This window comes from Pelobates fuscus, chromosome 2 (genome assembly GCF_036172605.1).
Source record: "Pelobates fuscus isolate aPelFus1 chromosome 2, aPelFus1.pri, whole genome shotgun sequence".
Taxonomy (NCBI): Eukaryota; Metazoa; Chordata; class Amphibia; order Anura; family Pelobatidae; genus Pelobates; species Pelobates fuscus.
Window position 1 is genome coordinate 286,914,110 of NC_086318.1, and position 15,779 is coordinate 286,929,888.

A 15,779-nucleotide genomic window follows, 5' to 3' on the forward strand; every position below is an offset into this window, starting at 1 on the left:
TTTATTTATTTTTTGCATTATGATGTCATAATCAGACCACTTTTTTCCCTATGGGAGACCAACTAGGAACCTCAGGTGCCGTAAGCTTTTGTTTATTTCTTTTTTGCATTATGATTTCATAATCAGACCACTTTTTTCCCTATCCAGAAGCGTCTTGTCTTTTGTCGCAACCAGAGTTTGATATTCTACCAACATTAGCGAGATCGCATTCTCTTAATTTCCCGTACGGCCATACCAGTCTGAAAATGCCTGATCTCGCCTGATCTCGTCAGATCTCGGAAGCCATCCAAACTCGGGCCTGGTTAGTACTTGTATGGGAGACCAACTAATAACCTCAGGTGCCGTAAGCTTTTGTTTATTTCTTTTTTGCATTATGATGTCATAATCAGACCACTTTTTCCCTATCCAGAAGAGTCTTGTCTTTTGTCGCAACCAGAGTTTGATATTCTACCAACATTAGCGAGATCGCATTCTCTTAATTTCACTTACGGCTATACCAGTCTGAAAATGCCTGATCTTGTCAGATCTCGGAAGCCATCCAGACTCGGGCCTGGTTAGTACTTGTATGGGAGACCAACTAGGAACCTTAGGTGCCGTAAGCTTTTGTTTATTTCTTTTTTGCATTATGATGTCATAATCAGACCACTTTTTCCCTATCCAGAAGCGTCTTGTCTTTTGTCGCAACCAGAGTTTGATATTCTACCAACATTAGCGAGATCGCATTCTCTTAATTTCACTTATGGCTATACCAGTCTGAAAATGCCAGATCTCGGAAGCCATCCAGACTCGGGCCTGGTTAGTACTTGTATGGGAGACCAACTAGGAACCTCAGGTGCCGCAAGCTTTTGTTTATTTCTTTTTTGCATTATGATGTCATAATCAGACCACTTTTTTCCCTATCCAGAAGCGTCTTGTCTTTTGTCGCAACCAGAGTTTGATATTCTACCAACATTAGCGAGATCGCATTCTCTTAATTTCACTTACGGCCATACCAGTCTGAAAATGCCTGATCTCGTCAGATCTCGGAAGCCATCCAGACTCGGGCCTGGTTAGTACTTGTATGGGAGACCAACTAGGAACCTCAGGTGCCGTAAGCTTTTGTTTATTTCTTTTTTGCATTATGATGTCATAATCAGACCACTTTTTTCCCTATGGGAGACCAACTAGGAACCTCAGGTGCCGTAAGCTTTTGTTTATTTCTTTTTTGCATTATGATGTCATAATCAGACCACTTTTTTCCCTATCCAGAAGCGTCTTGTCTTTTGTCGCAACCAGAGTTTTATATTCTACCAACATTAGCGAGATCGCATTCTCTTAATTTCACTTACGGCCATACCAGTCTGAAAATGCCTGATCTCGTCAGATCTCGGAAGCCATCCAGACTCGGGCCTGGTTAGTACTTGTATGGGAGACCAACTAGGAACCTCAGGTGCCGTAAGCTTTTGTTTATTTATTTTTTGCATTATGATGTCATAATCAGACCACTTTTTTCCCTATACAGAAGCGTCTTGTCCTTTGTCGCAACCAGAGTTTGATATTCTACCAACATTAGCGAGATCGCATTCTCTTAATTTCACTTACGGCCATACCAGTCTGAAACTGCCTGATCTTGTCAGATCTCGGACGCCATCCAGACTCGGGCCTGGTTAGTACTTGTATGGGAGACCAACTAGGAACCTCAGGTGCCGTAAGCATTTGTTTATTTCTTTTTTGCATTATGATGTCATAATCAGACCACTTTTTTCCCTATCCAGAAGCGTCTTGTCTTTTGTCGCAACCAGAGTTTGATATTCTACCAACATTAGCGAGATCGCGTTCTCTTAATTTCACTTACGGCCATACCAGTCTGAAAATGCCTGATCTCGTCAGATCTCGGAAGCCATCCAGACTCGGGCCTGGTTAGTACTTGTATGGGAGACCAACTAGGAACCTCAGGTGCCGTAAGCTTTTGTTTATTTCTTTTTTGCATTATGATGTCATAATCAGACCACTTTTTTCCCTATGGGAGACCAACTAGGAACCTCAGGTGCCGTAAGCTTTTGTTTATTTCTTTTTTTCATTATGATGTCATAATCAGACCACTTTTTTCCCTATCCAGAAGCGTCTTGTCTTTTGTCGCAACCAGAGTTTGATATTCTACCAACATTAGCGAGATCGCATTCTCTTAATTTCTCTTACGGCCATACCAGTCTGAAAATGCTTGATCTCGTCAGATCTCGGAAGCCATCCAGACTCGGGTCTGGTTAGTACTTGTATGGGAGACCAACTAGGAACCTTAGGTGCCGTAAGCTTTTGTTTATTTCTTTTTTGCATTATGATGTCATAATCAGACCACTTTTTTCCCTATCCAGAAGCGTCTTGTCTTTTGTCGCAACCAGAGTTTGATATTCTACCAACATTAGCGAGATCGCAATCTCTTAATTTCACTTACGGCCATACCAGTCTGAAAATGCCAGATCTCGGAAGCCATCCAGACTCGGGTCTGGTTAGAACTTGTATGGGAGACCAACTAGGAACCTCAGGTGCCGTAAGCTTTTGTTTATTTCTTTTTTGCATTATGATGTCATATTCAGACCACTTTTTTCCCTATCCAGAAGCGTCTTGTCTTTTGTCGCAACCAGAGTTTGATATTCTACCAACATTAGCGAGATCGCATTCTCTTAATTTCACTTACGGCCATACCAGTCTGAAAATGTCAGATCTCGGAAGCCATCCAGACTCGGGCCTGGTTAGTACTTGTATGGGAGACCAACTAGGAACCTCAGGTGCCGTAAGCTTTTGTTTATTTCTTTTTTGCATTATGATGTCATAATCAGACCACTTTTTTCCCTATCCAGAAGCGTCTTGTCTTTTGTCGCAACCAGAGTTTGATATTCTACCAACATTAGCGAGATCGCATTCTCTTAATTTCACTTACGGCCATACCAGTCTGAAAATGCCTGATCTCGTCAGATCTCGGAAGCCATCCAGACTCGGGCCTGGTTAGTACTTGTATGGGAGACCAACTAGGAACCTCAGGTGCCGTAGGCTTTTGTTTATTTCATTTTTGCATTATGATGTCATAATCAGACCACTTTTTTCCCTATGGGAGACCAACTAGGAACCTCAGGTGCCGTAAGCTTTTGTTTATTTCTTTTTTGCATTATGATGTCATAATCAGACCACTTTTTTCCCTATCCAGAAGCGTCTTGTCTTTTGTCGCAACCAGAGTTTGATATTCTACCAACATTAGCGAGATCGCAATCTCTTAATTTCACTTACGGCCATACCAGTCTGAAAATGCCAGATCTCGGAAGCCATCCAGACTCGGGTCTGGTTAGTACTTGTATGGGAGACCAACTAGGAATCTCAGGTGCCGTAAGCTTTTGTTTATTTCTTTTTTGCATTATGATGTCATAATCAGACCACTTTTTCCCTATGGGAGACCAACTAGGAACCTCAGGTGCCGTAAGCTTTTGTTTATTTCTTTTTTGCATTATGATGTCACAATCAGACCACTTTTTTCCCTATCCAGAAGCATCTTGTCTTTTGTCGCAACCAGAGTTTGATATTCTACCAACATTAACGAGATCGCATTCTCTTAATTTCACTTACGGCCATACCAGTCTGAAAATGCCAGATCTCGGAAGCCATCCAGACTCGGGCCTGGTTAGTACTTGTATGGGAGACCAACTAAAAACCTCAGGTGCCGTAAACTTTTGTTTATTTCTTTTTTGCATTATGATGTCATAATCAGACCACTTTTTTCCCTATCCAGAAGCGTCTTGTCTTTTGTCGCAACCAGAGTTTGATATTCTACCAACATTAGCGAGATCGCATTCTCTTAATTTCACTTACGGCCATACCAGCCTGAAAATGCCTGATCTCGTCAGATCTCGGAAGCCATCCAGACTTGGGTCTGGTTAGTACTTGTATGGGAGACCAACTAGGAACCTCAGGTGCCGTAAGCTTTTGTTTATTTCTTTTTTGCATTATGATGTCATAATCAGACCACTTTTTTCCCTATGGGAGACCAACTAGGAACCTCAGGTGCCGTAAGCTTTTGTTTATTTCTTTTTTGCATTATGATGTCATAATCAGACCACTTTTTTCCCTATCCAGAAGCATCTTGTCTTTTGTCGCAACCAGAGTTTGATATTCTACCAACATTAACGAGTTCGCATTCTCTTAATTTCACTTACGGCCATACCAGTCTGAAAATGCCAGATCTCGGAAGCCATCCAGACTCGGGCCTGGTTAGTACTTGTATGGGAAACCAACTAGGAACCTCAGGTGCCGTAAGCTTTTGTTTATTTCTTTTTTGCATTATGATGTCATAATCAGACCACTTTTTTCCCTATCCAGAAGCGTCTTGTCTTTTGTCGCAACCAGAGTTTGATATTCTACCAACATTAGCGAGATCGCATTCTCTTAATTTCACTTACGGCCATACCAGTCTGAAAATGCCTTATCTCGTCAGATCTCAGAAGCCATCCACACTCGGGCCTGGTGAGTACTTGTATGGGAGACCAACTTGGAACCTCAGGTGCCGTAAGCTTTTGTTTATTTCTTTTTTGCATTATGATGTCATAATCAGACCACTTTTTTCCCTATGGGAGACCAACTAGGAACCTCAGGTGCCGTAAGCTTTTGTTTATTTATTTTTTGCATTATGATGTCATAATCAGACCACTTTTTTCCCTATCCAGAAGCGTCTTGTCTTTTGTCGCAACCAGAGTTTGATATTCTACCAACATTAGCGAGATCGCATTCTCTTAATTTCACTTATGGCCATACCAGTCTGAAAATGCCTGATCTCGTCAGATCTCGGAAGCCATCCAGACTCGGGCCTGGTTAGTACTTGCATGGGAGACCAACTAGGAACCTCAGGTGCCGTAAGCTTTTGTTTATTTCTTTTTTGCATTATTATGTCATAATCAGACCACTTTTTTCCCTATACAGAAGCGTCTTGTCCTTTGTCGCAACCAGAGTTTGATATTCTACCACCATTAGCGAGATCGCATTCTCTTAATTTCACTTACGGCCATACCAGTCTGAAAATGCCTGATCTTGTCAGATCTCGGAAGCCATCCAGACTCGGGCCTGGTTAGTATTTGTATGGGAGACCAACTAGGAACCTCAGGTGCTGTAAGCTTTTGTTTATTTCTTTTTTGCATTATGATGTCATAATCAGACCACTTTTTTCCCTATCCAGAAGCTTCTTGTCTTTTGTCGCAACCAGAGTTTGATATTCTACCAACATTAACGAGATCGCATTCGCTTAATTTCACTTACGGCCATACCAGTCTGAAAATGCCAGATCTCGTCAGATCTCGGAAGCCTTCCAGACTCGGGCCTGGTTAGTACTTGTATGGGAGACCAACTAGGAACCTCAGGTGCCGTAAGCTTTTGTTTATTTCTTTTTTGCATTATGATGTCATAATCAGACATATTTTTTCCCTATCCAGAAGCGTCTTGTCTTTTGTCGCAACCAGAGTTTGATATTCTACCAACATTAGCGAGATCGCATTCTCTTAATTTCTCTTACGGCCATACCAGTCTGAAAATGCCTGATCTCGTCAGATCTCGGAAGCCATCCATACTCGGGTCTGGTTAGTACTTGTATGGGAGACCAACTAGGAACCTCAGGTGCCGAAAGCTTTTGTTTATTTCTTTTTTGCATTATGATGTCATAATCAGACCACTTTTTTCCCTATCCAGAAGCGTCTTGTCTTTTGTCGCAACCAGAGTTTGATATTCTACCAACATTAGCGAGATCGCATTCTCTTAATTTCACTTACGGCCATACCAGTCTGAAAATGCCTGATCTCGTCAGATCTCGGAAGCCATCCATACTCGGGCCTGGTTAGTACTTGTATGGGAGACCAACTAGGAACCTCAGGTGCTGTAAGCTTTTGTTTATTTCTTTTTTGCATTATGATGTCATAATCAGACCACTTTTTTCCCTATGGGAGACCAACTAGGAACCTCAGGTGCCGTAAGCTTTTGTTTATTTCTTTTTTGCATTATGATGTCATAATCAGACCACTTTTTTCCCTATCCAGAAGCGTCTTGTCTTTTGTCGCAACCAGAGTTTGATATTCTACCAACATTAACGAGATCGCATTCTCTTAATTTCACTTACGGCCATACCAGTCTGAAAATGCCAGATCTCGGAAGCCATCCAGACTCGGGCCTGGTTAGTACTTGTATGGGAGACCAACTAGGAACCTCAGGTGCCGTAAGCTTTTGTTTATTTCTTTTTTGCATTATGATGTCATAATCAGACCACTTTTTTCCCTATCCAGAAGCGTCTTGTCTTTTGTCGCAACCAGAGTTTGATATTCTACCAACATTAGCGAGATCGCATTCTCTTAATTTCCCTTACGGCCATACCAGTCTGAAAATGCCTGATCTCGTCAGATCTCGGAAGTCATCCAGACTCGGGCCTGGTTAGTACTTGTATGGGAGACCAACTAGGAACCTCAGGTGCCGTAAGCTTTTGTTTATTTCTTTTTTGCATTATGATGTCATAATCAGACCACTTTTTTCCCTATCCAGAAGCGTCTTGTCTTTTGTCGCAACCAGAGTTTGATATTCTACCAACATTAGCGAGATCGCAATCTCTTAATTTCACTTACGGCCATACCAGTCTGAAAATGCCAGATCTCGGAAGCCATCCAGACTCGGGTCTGGTTAGTACTTGTATGGGAGACCAACTAGGAACCTCAGGTGCCGTAAGCTTTTGTTTATTTCTTTTTTGCATTATGATGTCATAATCAGACCACTTTTTCCCTATGGGAGACCAACTAGGAACCTCAGGTGCCGTAAGCTTTTGTTTATTTCTTTTTTGCATTATGATGTCACAATCAGACCACTTTTTTCCCTATCCAGAAGCATCTTGTCTTTTGTCGCAACCAGAGTTTGATATTCTACCAACATTAACGAGATCGCATTCTCTTAATTTCACTTACGGCCATACCAGTCTGAAAATGCCAGATCTCGGAAGCCATCCAGACTCGGGCCTGGTTAGTACTTGTATGGGAGACCAACTAGGAACCTCAGGTGCCGTAAGCTTTTGTTTATTTCTTTTTTGCATTATGATGTCATAATCAGACCACTTTTTTCCCTATCCAGAAGCGTCTTGTCTTTTGTCGCAACCAGAGTTTGATATTCTACCAACATTAGCGAGATCGCATTCTCTTAATTTCACTTACGGCCATACCAGTCTGAAAATGCCTGATCTCGTCAGATCTCGGAAACCATCCAGACTTGGGCCTGGTTAGTACTTGTATGGGAGACCAACTAGGAACCTCAGGTGCCGTAAGCTTTTGTTTATTTCTTTTTTGCATTATGATGTCATAATCAGACCACTTTTTTCCCTATGGGAGACCAACTAGGAACCTCAGGTGCCCTAAGCTTTTGTTTATTTATTTTTTGCATTATTATGTCATAATCAGACCACTTTTTTCCCTATCCAGAAGCGTCTTGTCTTTTGTCGCAACCAGAGTTTGATATTCTACCAACATTAGCGAGATCGCATTCTCTTAATTTCACTTATGGCCATACCAGTCTGAAAATGACTGATCTCGTCAGATCTCGGAAGCCATCCAGACTCGGGCCTGGTTAGTACTTGCATGGGAGACCAACTAGGAACCTCAGGTGCCGTAAGCTTTTGTTTATTTCTTTTTTGCATTATGATGTCATAATCAGACCACTTTTTTCCCTATACAGAAGCGTCTTGTCCTTTGTCGCAACCAGAGTTTGATATTCTACCAACATTAGCGAGATCGCATTCTCTTAATTTCACTTACGGCCATACCAGTCTGAAAATGCCTGATCTTGTCAGATCTCGGAAGCCATCCAGACTCGGGCCTGGTTAGTACTTGTATGGGAGACCAACTAGGAACCTCAGGTGCCGTAAGCTTTTGTTTATTTCTTTTTTGCATTATGATGTCATAATCAGACCACTTTTTTCCCTATCCAGAAGCGTCTTGTCTTTTGTCGCAATCAGAGTTTGATATTCTACCAACATTAGCGAGATCGCATTCTCTTAATTTCACTTACGGCCATACCAGTCTGAAAATGCCTGATCTCGTCAGATCTCGGAAGCCATCCAGACTTGGGCCTGGTTAGTACTTGTATGGGAGACCAACTAGGAACCTCAGGTGCCGTAAACTTTTGTTTATTTCTTTTTTGCATTATGATGTCATAATCAGACATATTTTTTCCCTATCCAGAAGCGTCTTGTCTTTTGTCGCAACCAGAGTTTGATATTCTACCAACATTAGCGAGATCGCATTCTCTTAATTTCTCTTACGGCCATACCAGTCTGAAAATGCCTGATCTCGTCAGATCTTGGAAGCCATCCATACTCGGGTCTGGTTAGTACTTGTATGGGAGACCAACTAGGAACCTCAGGTGCCGAAAGCTTTTGTTTATTTCTTTTTTGCATTATGATGTCATAATCAGACCTCTTTTTTCCCTATCCAGAAGCGTCTTGTCTTTTGTCGCAACCAGAGTTTGATATTCTACGAACATTAGCGAGATCGCATTCTCTTAATTTCTATTACGGCCATACCAGTCTGAAAATGCCTGATCTCGTCAGATCTCGGAAGCCATCCATACTCGGGCCTGGTTAGTACTTGTATGGGAGACCAACTAGGAACCTCAGGTGCTGTAAGCTTTTGTTTATTTCTTTTTTGCATTATGATGTCATAATCAGACCACTTTTTTCCCTATGGGAGACCAACTAGGAACCTCAGGTGCCGTAAGCTTTTGTTTATTTCTTTTTTGCATTATGATGTCATAATCAGACCACTTTTTTCCCTATCCAGAAGCGTCTTGTCTTTTGTCGCAACCAGAGTTTGATATTCTACCAACATTAGCGAGATCGCATTCTCTTAATTTCCTTTACGGCCATACCAGTCTGAAAATGCCTGATCTCGTCAGATCTCGGAAGCCATCCAGACTCGGGCCTGGTTAGTACTTGTATGGGAGACCAACTAGGAACCTCAGGGGCCGTAAGCTTTTGTTTATTTCTTTTTTGCATTATGATGTCATAATCAGACCACTTTTTCCCTATGGGAGACCAACTAGGAACCTCAGGTGCCGTAAGCTTTTGTTTATTTATTTTTTGCATTATGATGTCATTATCAGACCACTTTTTTCCCTACACAGAAGCGTCTTGTCCTTTGTCGCAACCAGAGTTTGATATTCTACCAACATTAGCGAGATCGCATTCTCTTAATTTCACTTACGGCCATACCAGTCTGAAAATGCCTGATCTTGTCATATCTCGGAAACCATCCAGACTCGGGCCTGGTTAGTACTTGTATGGGAGACCAACTAGGAACCTCAGGTGCCGTAAGCTTTTGTTTATTTCTTTTTTGCATTATGATGTCATAATCAGACCACTTTTTTCCCTATCCAGAAGCGTCTTGTCTTTTGTCGCAACCAGAGTTTGATATTCTACCAACATTAGCGAGATCGCATTCTCTTAATTTCACTTACGGCCATACCAGTCTGAAAATGCCTGATCTCGTCAGATCTCGGAAGCCATCCAGACTCGGGCCTGGTTAGTATTTGTATGGGAGACCAACTAGGAACCTCAGGTGCCGTAAGCTTTTGTTTATTTCTTTTTTGCATTATGATGTCATAATCAGACCACTTTTTTCCCTATCCAGAAGCGTATTGTCTTTTGTCGCAACCAGAGTTTGATATTCTACCAACATTAGCGAGATCGCATTCTCTTAATTTCCCTTACGGCCATACCAGTCTGAAAATGCCTGATCTCGTCAGATCTCGGAAGCCATCCAGACTCAGGTCTGGTTAGAACTTGTATGGGAGACCAACTAGGAACCTCAGGTGCCGTAAGCTTTTGTTTATTTCTTTTTTGCATTATGATGTCATAATTAGACCACTTTTTTCCCTATCCAGAAGCGTCTTGTCTTTTGTCGCAACCAGAGTTTGATATTCTACAAACATTAGCGAGATCGCATTCTCTTAATTTCACTTATGGCCATACCAGTCTGAAAATGCCTGATCTTGTCAGATCTCGGAAGAAATCCAGACTCGGGCCTGTTTAGTACTTGTATGAGAGACCAACTAGGAACCTCAGGTGCCGTAAGCTTTTGTTTATTTCTTTTTTGCATTATGATGTCATAATCAGACCACTTTTTTCCCTATGGGAGACCCACTAGGAACCTCAGGTGACGTAAGCTTTTGTTTATTTCTTTTTTTCATTATGATGTCATAATCAGACCACTTTTTTCCCTATCCAGAAGCGTCTTGTCTTTTGTCGCAACCAGAGTTTGATATTCTACCAACATTAGCGAGATCGCATTCTCTTAATTTCACTTGCGGCTATACCAGTCTGAAAATGCCTGATCTCGGCAGATCTCGGAAGCCATCCAGACTCGGGCCTGGTTAGTATTTGTATGGGAGACCAACTAGGAACCTCAGGTGCCGTAAGCTTTTGTTTATTTCTTTTTTGCATTATGATGTCATAATCAGACCACTTTTTTCCCTATCCAGAAGCGTCTTGTCTTTTGTCGCAACCAGAGTTCGATATTCTACCAACATTAGCGAGATCGCATTCTCTTAATTTCCCTTACGGCCATACCAGTCTGAAAATGCCTGATCTCGTCAGATCTCGGAAGCCATCCAGACTCGGGTCTGGTTAGTACTTGTATGGGAGACCAACTAGGAACCTCAGGTGCCGTAAGCTTTTGTTTATTTCTTTTTTGCATTATGATGTCATAATCAGACCACTTTTTTCCCTATCCAGAAGCGTCTAGTCTTTTGTCGCAACCAGAGTTTGATATTCTTCCAACATTAGCGAGATCGCATTCTCTTAATTTCGCTTACGGCCATACCAGTCTGAAAATGCCTGATCTCGTCAGATCTCGGAAGCCATCCAGACTCGGGTCTGGTTAGTACTTGTATGGGAGACCAACTAGGAACCTCAGGTGCCGTAAGCTTTTGTTTATTTCTTTTTTGCATTATGATGTCATAATCAGACCACTTTTTTCCCTATCCAGAAGCATCTTGTCTTTTGTCGCAACCAGAGTTTGATATTCTACCAACATTAACGAGATCGCATTCTCACAATTTACTTACGGCAATACCGGTCTGAAAATGCCTGATCTCGTCAGATCTCGGAAGCCATCCAGACTCGGGCCTGGTTAGTATTTGTATGGGAGACCAACTAGGAACCTCAGGTGCCGTAAGCTTTTGTTTATTTCTTTTTTGTATTATGATGTCATAATAACACCACTTTTTTCCCTATCCAGAAGCGTCTTGTCTTTTGTCGCAACCAGAGTTTGATATTCTACCAACATTAGCGAGATCGCATTCTATTAATTTCACTTACGGCCATACCAGTCTGAAAATGCCTGATCTCGTCAGATCTCGGAAGCCATCCAGACTCGGGCCTGGTTAGTATTTGTATGGGAGACCAACTAGGAACCTCAGGTGCCGTAAGCTTTTGTTTATTTCTTTTTTGCATTATGATGTCATAATCAGACCACTTTTTCCCTATGGGAGACCAACTAGGAACCTCAGGTGCCGTAAGCTTTTGTTTATTTATTTTTTGCATTATGATGTCATTATCAGACCACTTTTTTCCCTACACAGAAGCGTCTTGTCCTTTGTCGCAACCAGAGTTTGATATTCTACCAACATTAGCGAGATCGCATTCTCTTAATTTCACTTACGGCCATACCAGTCTGAAAATGCATGATCTTGTCATATCTCGGAAACCATCCAGACTCGGGCCTGGTTAGTACTTGTATGGGAGACCAACTAGGAACCTCAGGTGCTGTAAGCTTTTGTTTATTTCTTTTTTGCATTATGATGTCATAATCAGACCATTTTTTTCCCTATGGGAGACCAACTAGGAACCTCAGGTGCCGTAAGCTTTTGTTTATTTCTTTTTTGCATTATGATGTCATAATCAGACCACTTTTTTCCCTATCCAGAAGCGTCTTGTCTTTTGTCGCAACCAGAGTTTGATATTCTACCAACATTAGCGAGATCGCATTCTCTTAATTTCCTTTACGGCCATACCAGTCTGAAAATGCCTGATCTCGTCAGATCTCGGAAGCCATCCAGACTCGGGCCTGGTTAGTACTTGTATGGGAGACCAACTAGGAACCTCAGGGGCCGTAAGCTTTTGTTTATTTCTTTTTTGCATTATGATGTCATAATCAGACCACTTTTTCCCTATGGGAGACCAACTAGGAACCTCAGGTGCCGTAAGCTTTTGTTTATTTATTTTTTGCATTATGATGTCATTATCAGACCACTTTTTTCCCTATCCAGAAGCGTCTTGTCTTTTGTCGCAACCAGAGTTTGATATTCTACCAACATTAGCGAGATCGCATTCTCTTAATTTCATTTACGGCTATACCAGTCTGAAAATGCCTGATCTCGTCAGATCTCGGAAGCCATCCAGACTCGGGCCTGGTTAGTACTTGTATGGGAGACCAACTAGGAACCTCAGGTGCCGTAAGCTTTTGTTTATTTCTTTTTTGCATTATGATGTCATAATCAGACCACTTTTTTCCCTATCCAGAAGCGTCTTGTCTTTTGTCGCAACCAGAGTTTGATATTCTACCAACATTAGCGAGATCGCATTCTCTTAATTTCATTTACGGCTATACCAGTCTGAAAATGCCTGATCTCGTCAGATCTCGGAAGCCATCAAGACTCGGGCCTGGTTAGTACTTGTATGGGAGACCAACTAGGAACCTCAGGTGCCGTAAGCTATTGTTTATTTCTTTTTTGCATTATGATGTCATAATCAGACCACTTTTTTCCCTATGGGAGACCAACTAGGAACCTCAGGTGCCGTAAGCTTTTGTTTATTTCTTTTTTTCATTATGATGTCATAATCAGACCACTTTTTTCCCTATCCAGAAGCGTCTTGTCTTTTGTCGCAACCAGAGTTTGATATTCTACCAACATTAGCGAGATCGCATTCTCTTAATTTCACTTACGGCCATACCAGTCTGAAAATGCCTGATCTCGTCAGATCTCGGAAGCCATCCAGACTCGGGCCTGGTTAGTATTTGTATGGGAGACCAACTAGGAACCTCAGGTGCCGTAAGCTTTTGTTTATTTCTTTTTTGCATTATGATGTCATAATCAGACCACTTTTTTCCCTATCCAGAAGCGTATTGTCTTTTGTCGCAACCAGAGTTTGATATTCTACCAACATTAGCGAGATCGCATTCTCTTAATTTCCCTTACGGCCATACCAGTCTGAAAATGCCTGATCTCGTCAGATCTCGGAAGCCATCCAGACTCAGGTCTGGTTAGAACTTGTATGGGAGACCAACTAGGAACCTCAGGTGCCGTAAGCTTTTGTTTATTTCTTTTTTGCATTATGATGTCATAATTAGACCACTTTTTTCCCTATCCAGAAGCGTCTTGTCTTTTGTCGCAACCAGAGTTTGATATTCTACAAACATTAGCGAGATCGCATTCTCTTAATTTCACTTATGGCCATACCAGTCTGAAAATGCCTGATCTTGTCAGATCTCGGAAGCCATCCAGACTCGGGCCTGGTTAGTACTTGTATGAGAGACCAACTAGGAACCTCAGGTGCCGTAAGCTTTTGTTTATTTCTTTTTTGCATTATGATGTCATAATCAGACCACTTTTTTCCCTATGGGAGACCCACTAGGAACCTCAGGTGCCGCAAGCTTTTGTTTATTTCTTTTTTGCATTATGATGTCATAATCAGACCACTTTTTTCCCTATCCAGAAGCGTCTTGTCTTTTGTCGCAACCAGAGTTTGATATTCTACCAACATTAGCGAGATCGCATTCTCTTAATTTCACTTGCGGCTATACCAGTCTGAAAATGCCTGATCTCGGAAGCCATCCAGACTCGGGCCTGGTTAGTATTTGTATGGGAGACCAACTAGGAACCTCAGGTGCCGTAAGCTTTTGTTTATTTCTTTTTTGCATTATGATGTCATAATCAGACCACTTTTTTCCCTATCCAGAAGCGTCTTGTCTTTTGTCGCAACCAGAGTTCGATATTCTACCAACATTAGCGAGATCGCATTCTCTTAATTTCCCTTACGGCCATACCAGTCTGAAAATGCCTGATCTCGTCTGATCTCGGAAGCCATCCAGACTCGGGTCTGGTTAGTACTTGTATGGGAGACCAACTAGGAACCTCAGGTGCCGTAAGCTTTTGTTTATTTCTTTTTTGCATTATGATGTCATAATCAGACCACTTTTTTCCCTATCCAGAAGCGTCTAGTCTTTTGTCGCAACCAGAGTTTGATATTCTTCCAACATTAGCGAGATCGCATTCTCTTAATTTCGCTTACGGCCATACCAGTCTGAAAATGCCTGATCTCGTCAGATCTCGGAAGCCATCCAGACTCGGGTCTGGTTAGTACTTGTATGGGAGACCAACTAGGAACCTCAGGTGCCGTAAGCTTTTGTTTATTTCTTTTTTGCATTATGATGTCATAATCAGACCACTTTTTTCCCTATCCAGAAGCATCTTGTCTTTTGTCGCAACCAGAGTTTGATATTCTACCAACATTAACGAGATCGCATTCTCTTAATTTCACTTACGGCCATACCAGTCTGAAAATGCCTGATCTCGTCAGATCTCGGAAGCAATTCTGACTTGGGCCTGGTTAGTACTTGTGTGGGAGACCAACTAGGAACCTCAGGTGCCGTAAGCTTTTGTTTATTTCTTTTTTGCATTATGATGTCATAATCAGACCACTTTTTTCCCTATGGGAGACCAACTAGGAACCTCAGGTGCCGTAAGCTTTTGTTTATTTCTTTTTTGTATTATGATGTCATAATAACACCACTTTTTTCCCTATCCAGAAGCGTCTTGTCTTTTGTCGCAACCAGAGTTTGATATTCTACCAACATTAGCGAGATCGCATTCTATTAATTTCACTTACGGCCATACCAGTCTGAAAATGCCTGATCTCGTCAGATCTCGGAAGCCATCCAGACTCGGGCCTGGTTAGTATTTGTATGGGAGACCAACTAGGAACCTCAGGTGCCGTAAGCTTTTGTTTATTTCTTTTTTGCATTATGATGTCATAATCAGACCACTTTTTCCCTATGGGAGACCAACTAGGAACCTCAGGTGCCGTAAGCTTTTGTTTATTTATTTTTTGCATTATGATGTCATTATCAGACCACTTTTTTCCCTACACAGAAGCGTCTTGTCCTTTGTCGCAACCAGAGTTTGATATTCTACCAACATTAGCGAGATCGCATTCTCTTAATTTCACTTACGGCCATACCAGTCTGAAAATGCCTGATCTTGTCATATCTCGGAAACCATCCAGACTCGGGCCTGGTTAGTACTTGTATGGGAGACCAACTAGGAACCTCAGGTGCTGTAAGCTTTTGTTTATTTCTTTTTTGCATTATGATGTCATAATCAGACCACTTTTTTCCCTATCCAGAAGCGTCTTGTCTTTTGTCGCAACCAGAGTTTGATATTCTACCAACATTAGCGAGATCGCAATCTCTTAATTTCCTTTACGGCCATACCAGTCTGAAAATGCCTGATCTCGTCAGATCTCGGAAGCCATCCAGACTCGGGCCTGGTTAGTACTTGTATGGGAGACCAACTAGGAACCTCAGGGGCCGTAAGCTTTTGTTTATTTCTTTTTTGCATTATGATGTCATAATCAGACCACTTTTTCCCTATGGGAGACCAACTAGGAACCTCAGGTGCCGTAAGCTTTTGTTTATTTATTTTTTGCATTATGATGTCATTATCAGACCACTTTTTTCCCTATC

At 41.8% G+C, this 15,779-nt stretch overlaps 44 pseudogenes; all 44 read left to right on the forward strand.

Moving 5' to 3' along the window:
- The first annotated feature begins 483 nt into the window (after positions 1-483).
- Positions 484-602, forward strand: LOC134587899 (5S ribosomal RNA; annotated as a pseudogene).
- A 376-nt stretch (positions 603-978) lies between these two features.
- Positions 979-1,097, forward strand: LOC134592125 (5S ribosomal RNA; annotated as a pseudogene).
- Positions 1,098-1,322: 225 nt separating this feature from the next.
- On the forward strand, positions 1,323-1,441 carry LOC134592137 (5S ribosomal RNA; annotated as a pseudogene).
- Positions 1,442-1,575: 134 nt separating this feature from the next.
- Positions 1,576-1,694, forward strand: LOC134588233 (5S ribosomal RNA; annotated as a pseudogene).
- A 134-nt stretch (positions 1,695-1,828) lies between these two features.
- On the forward strand, positions 1,829-1,947 carry LOC134592148 (5S ribosomal RNA; annotated as a pseudogene).
- A 225-nt stretch (positions 1,948-2,172) lies between these two features.
- On the forward strand, positions 2,173-2,291 carry LOC134587713 (5S ribosomal RNA; annotated as a pseudogene).
- Positions 2,292-2,911: 620 nt separating this feature from the next.
- LOC134594971 (5S ribosomal RNA) lies at positions 2,912-3,030 on the forward strand (annotated as a pseudogene).
- An 801-nt stretch (positions 3,031-3,831) lies between these two features.
- LOC134597176 (5S ribosomal RNA) lies at positions 3,832-3,950 on the forward strand (annotated as a pseudogene).
- A 468-nt stretch (positions 3,951-4,418) lies between these two features.
- LOC134588680 (5S ribosomal RNA) lies at positions 4,419-4,537 on the forward strand (annotated as a pseudogene).
- Positions 4,538-4,762: 225 nt separating this feature from the next.
- Positions 4,763-4,881, forward strand: LOC134594925 (5S ribosomal RNA; annotated as a pseudogene).
- A 134-nt stretch (positions 4,882-5,015) lies between these two features.
- Positions 5,016-5,134, forward strand: LOC134598407 (5S ribosomal RNA; annotated as a pseudogene).
- A 134-nt stretch (positions 5,135-5,268) lies between these two features.
- Positions 5,269-5,387, forward strand: LOC134597922 (5S ribosomal RNA; annotated as a pseudogene).
- A 134-nt stretch (positions 5,388-5,521) lies between these two features.
- LOC134588685 (5S ribosomal RNA) lies at positions 5,522-5,640 on the forward strand (annotated as a pseudogene).
- A 134-nt stretch (positions 5,641-5,774) lies between these two features.
- LOC134596795 (5S ribosomal RNA) lies at positions 5,775-5,893 on the forward strand (annotated as a pseudogene).
- Positions 5,894-6,361: 468 nt separating this feature from the next.
- LOC134589457 (5S ribosomal RNA) lies at positions 6,362-6,480 on the forward strand (annotated as a pseudogene).
- Positions 6,481-7,190: 710 nt separating this feature from the next.
- Positions 7,191-7,309, forward strand: LOC134595419 (5S ribosomal RNA; annotated as a pseudogene).
- Positions 7,310-7,534: 225 nt separating this feature from the next.
- On the forward strand, positions 7,535-7,653 carry LOC134597388 (5S ribosomal RNA; annotated as a pseudogene).
- A 134-nt stretch (positions 7,654-7,787) lies between these two features.
- Positions 7,788-7,906, forward strand: LOC134596435 (5S ribosomal RNA; annotated as a pseudogene).
- Positions 7,907-8,040: 134 nt separating this feature from the next.
- LOC134595192 (5S ribosomal RNA) lies at positions 8,041-8,159 on the forward strand (annotated as a pseudogene).
- Positions 8,160-8,293: 134 nt separating this feature from the next.
- LOC134589135 (5S ribosomal RNA) lies at positions 8,294-8,412 on the forward strand (annotated as a pseudogene).
- Positions 8,413-8,546: 134 nt separating this feature from the next.
- LOC134598155 (5S ribosomal RNA) lies at positions 8,547-8,665 on the forward strand (annotated as a pseudogene).
- Positions 8,666-8,890: 225 nt separating this feature from the next.
- Positions 8,891-9,009, forward strand: LOC134597345 (5S ribosomal RNA; annotated as a pseudogene).
- A 224-nt stretch (positions 9,010-9,233) lies between these two features.
- LOC134588601 (5S ribosomal RNA) lies at positions 9,234-9,352 on the forward strand (annotated as a pseudogene).
- A 134-nt stretch (positions 9,353-9,486) lies between these two features.
- Positions 9,487-9,605, forward strand: LOC134595799 (5S ribosomal RNA; annotated as a pseudogene).
- A 134-nt stretch (positions 9,606-9,739) lies between these two features.
- Positions 9,740-9,858, forward strand: LOC134589243 (5S ribosomal RNA; annotated as a pseudogene).
- Positions 9,859-9,992: 134 nt separating this feature from the next.
- On the forward strand, positions 9,993-10,111 carry LOC134588847 (5S ribosomal RNA; annotated as a pseudogene).
- Positions 10,112-10,336: 225 nt separating this feature from the next.
- LOC134588667 (5S ribosomal RNA) lies at positions 10,337-10,455 on the forward strand (annotated as a pseudogene).
- Positions 10,456-10,589: 134 nt separating this feature from the next.
- On the forward strand, positions 10,590-10,708 carry LOC134596633 (5S ribosomal RNA; annotated as a pseudogene).
- Positions 10,709-10,842: 134 nt separating this feature from the next.
- On the forward strand, positions 10,843-10,961 carry LOC134594293 (5S ribosomal RNA; annotated as a pseudogene).
- A 133-nt stretch (positions 10,962-11,094) lies between these two features.
- LOC134597387 (5S ribosomal RNA) lies at positions 11,095-11,213 on the forward strand (annotated as a pseudogene).
- Positions 11,214-11,347: 134 nt separating this feature from the next.
- LOC134595800 (5S ribosomal RNA) lies at positions 11,348-11,466 on the forward strand (annotated as a pseudogene).
- A 224-nt stretch (positions 11,467-11,690) lies between these two features.
- LOC134589251 (5S ribosomal RNA) lies at positions 11,691-11,809 on the forward strand (annotated as a pseudogene).
- Positions 11,810-12,034: 225 nt separating this feature from the next.
- Positions 12,035-12,153, forward strand: LOC134597346 (5S ribosomal RNA; annotated as a pseudogene).
- Positions 12,154-12,377: 224 nt separating this feature from the next.
- LOC134595827 (5S ribosomal RNA) lies at positions 12,378-12,496 on the forward strand (annotated as a pseudogene).
- Positions 12,497-12,630: 134 nt separating this feature from the next.
- Positions 12,631-12,749, forward strand: LOC134598234 (5S ribosomal RNA; annotated as a pseudogene).
- Positions 12,750-12,974: 225 nt separating this feature from the next.
- On the forward strand, positions 12,975-13,093 carry LOC134595801 (5S ribosomal RNA; annotated as a pseudogene).
- A 134-nt stretch (positions 13,094-13,227) lies between these two features.
- LOC134589244 (5S ribosomal RNA) lies at positions 13,228-13,346 on the forward strand (annotated as a pseudogene).
- A 134-nt stretch (positions 13,347-13,480) lies between these two features.
- On the forward strand, positions 13,481-13,599 carry LOC134588507 (5S ribosomal RNA; annotated as a pseudogene).
- A 468-nt stretch (positions 13,600-14,067) lies between these two features.
- On the forward strand, positions 14,068-14,186 carry LOC134596827 (5S ribosomal RNA; annotated as a pseudogene).
- Positions 14,187-14,320: 134 nt separating this feature from the next.
- LOC134594295 (5S ribosomal RNA) lies at positions 14,321-14,439 on the forward strand (annotated as a pseudogene).
- Positions 14,440-14,573: 134 nt separating this feature from the next.
- LOC134595402 (5S ribosomal RNA) lies at positions 14,574-14,692 on the forward strand (annotated as a pseudogene).
- Positions 14,693-14,917: 225 nt separating this feature from the next.
- On the forward strand, positions 14,918-15,036 carry LOC134595802 (5S ribosomal RNA; annotated as a pseudogene).
- Positions 15,037-15,260: 224 nt separating this feature from the next.
- LOC134588731 (5S ribosomal RNA) lies at positions 15,261-15,379 on the forward strand (annotated as a pseudogene).
- Positions 15,380-15,513: 134 nt separating this feature from the next.
- On the forward strand, positions 15,514-15,632 carry LOC134597347 (5S ribosomal RNA; annotated as a pseudogene).
- Positions 15,633-15,779: the final 147 nt, after the last annotated feature.